The 2,603-nt window shown below is 41.8% G+C and overlaps 1 long non-coding RNA gene across 2 annotated transcripts in view; it reads right to left on the minus strand.

Annotated features, from left to right (window-relative positions):
• The window catches only part of LOC112549463, a 28,604-nt gene that overhangs the window by 13,806 nt on the left and 12,195 nt on the right, over nucleotides 1-2,603 (minus strand). The window contains exons 4-5 of one of the 2 annotated variants that reach the window (XR_003092873.1): nucleotides 1,307-1,473; nucleotides 543-698 (exon numbers count right to left, since the gene is read on the minus strand). This is a non-coding gene — a long non-coding RNA (uncharacterized LOC112549463). Of the gene's footprint in view, nucleotides 1-542; nucleotides 699-1,306; nucleotides 1,474-2,603 lie in introns of those variants that run through there. The other variant, XR_003092872.1, reaches the window with a different exon arrangement.

Below are 2,603 nucleotides of genomic sequence, written 5' to 3' on the forward strand. Positions count from 1 at the left end.
CTGAATCAGCTAGGTGAGCCTTCAGCTGACTCAGCTGGCTAGGATCAGGCTCTCAGCTGACCTGGCAGGTGCTGCTGGCTGCCAACCCAGCTCAGCTCAAGGAGAGAAGAGCATTTGGGCAGTTTGGCTCAGGCAACAGCACCTGCAGCATCCTACAGCTAGGAAGTTAACAGAGCAACTGCAATGTTTTGCTTCCCCTTACTTCAGCTGCCTGTGTTTTCCCTGGGAACTCAGCTGGCTAGGATCAGGCTCTCAGCTGACCTGGCAGGTGCTGCTGGCTGCCAACCCAGCTCAGCTCAAGGAGAGAAGAGCATTTGGGCAGTTTGGCTCAGGCAACAGCACCTGCAGCATCCTACAGCTAGGAAGTTAACAGAGCAACTGCAATGTTTTGCTTCCCCTTACTTCAGCTGCCTGTGTTTTCCCTGGGAAAAACACTGCAGTTACCAGCATTTTCACTTTTTTCCTTCTGTCTTTCAAAACAAGGTTTGTATCTTACTTGGAGGTGTGGCATACGTGAGAAATTCCAGCACTTAGCTCTGCCTTATCCATGCTGTGACTCCCCTCTTGACTGGTCTTCACACTGAAAATAGTTTCGCAGCAGCTCATGCTGCTGCTCGGTCTTTCCATGGAGGTTCTTTTGTTGGCATCAACTCCATGAGCTTCTCTTGCCATGTACTTAGCTGCTAGAAAAATCATGACTAAGACGGGAAGAAGTATTTGATAATTACTGGGATTCAATGTTGTAACATTTTATAGTCAGAATATTGTAAGGTAAGCACAGGGATTTAAAAGGTCCTAAACCTACCCTTTGACTGATAGCACAATGACTTGCCACTGCTGGCAAATATGCAATGTTTCTATGTACCTTTTTTTTTAAATTACTAAAATATTTAAGCAGCATTAGGAATGTTTTTGGAACGTAGAGGAGTAATATGGCTGCTCTTGATATGGGTTTGCCACTAATGGAATGGACTCATGTCTTGTACAGTCAGTTTTGCATTCTTTCTGTGTTAGATTAACTTCAAAGACCTCAAATTGACAGTTGCCCCTGTAGTAGTTTGAATCACTAAATACAAATGGCTGTTTTTCCCTTTGCCTTACTGGAATTGCTGTATTGTTTGGATGACAGCTAACAAAGCAAGTATTCATATGCTTTGCTGTTATTTTAACAGAAATTGGATGCTGTTTCAAATGTAGAATAATTGAAAATTTCTAGGCTTAAGGTCTCTTTAAAAACAACAGTAAAGTGAACAGTCTCAGCCGCATGAAATCAGATGTGTTTAACATTAAAAAGTTATTGGGTTACCTGACTTATCCATATGTCTAGCCATAGAAACCTTGGCTTGGTTTTTCTGTTGAGTTAAAAGTAATTGCATCAGTGCTTTCTCTGTTGCTTTGATAGATGATCTTTAAACTTCTTTCTTTGCAGAGTCTTTGCTTCATATAGCACAGTTTTGCTGCCAGTTGCAGGAGCTAAACAGAAAGAAGAAAAGTGTCCTACAATGTATCTCTGCCTCAGAGGCAGATGCACATCACTTCTGATTTGCTTGGTATTGTTTTTAGAAGTGGCATAACTGGTATTCAAGCAGAGAGCAACAGATGCCCTTACTAACAAAGGGAAGCACTGCATGGTGGTGCAATAGAGATGGTGCCAGGCTGAGGCACCCCAGGGTAGGTCTGTGTTGGCTTTAGCCACAGTGATGCACTGTTTGATACAATTTTGCTTCATTCAGAACACCTTCTCAGGAGTGGTGCTATCTTATGCACAGCACTACACTAATATGGCTATTGCTGTTTGAGAGCTAGTATGCACGGCACTAACATGACGTTGCAATACAGCTGTCTTGCCCTGTATAGCCCTACTCTGTCTCCAGATAGTGCTGCTGCCAGCTTCTTGCAATGATATAAGCCCAGGCATATGATACTGCAGACTCGTCTAGCAGAGGTATCGGGAGGAACATAGGAGGTCAACAGATGTAGAAGGGGTGTTGACCTTCTAAATTACAGCACTGAACTTATGATTCAATGAAAGCAAGCAGTGACAACTGCCAGAAAATGGATATTAATTGCACTGCTGAAAACAGGTTTGATGGTCTTAAAATGATACCATTTGTGTCTGCCTAGCAACGGCTATATTCATTTCTAACTGGCAGCGCTATGAGTAGAAAGAGGGAAATGCTATTTCACTCTCCAATAACAATAATTATTTACATCAGATTCAATTGTCAGGACACTGCATATTGCTTTGATGCAGATACCTGGGCTACTCTAAGCCAGCACCGTGTCTTTTAAAACTTTCTGGAAGGCTTTAGTTTGAGTTTAATAATGGGATTTTAAATTTATTTAAGAGCCAATAACCTGAAGAATTTGAAGAAGAAAAATTCCAAAAATTGAGAATCTCTTAGAAGGATCCTGGAGCAAGGGATATCATGCATACATTTTTGGCTCCAAACTAAAATTATCATGTTGGTTAATGGCATTTTGAGTGGCTTAAGATGAGGCTTCTCATGTAAATAGCAAAGCTGTATGAATTATCAGTTCATGGCAACCATGAAGATTGCTTTTGAAGCTATACAGGTAGTTAAGGGAGCCACAGGATAGGG

The sequence above is a fragment of the Alligator sinensis genome, unplaced genomic scaffold (genome assembly GCF_000455745.1).
Source record: "Alligator sinensis unplaced genomic scaffold, ASM45574v1 scaffold222_1, whole genome shotgun sequence".
NCBI lineage: Eukaryota > Metazoa > Chordata > Crocodylia > Alligatoridae > Alligator > Alligator sinensis.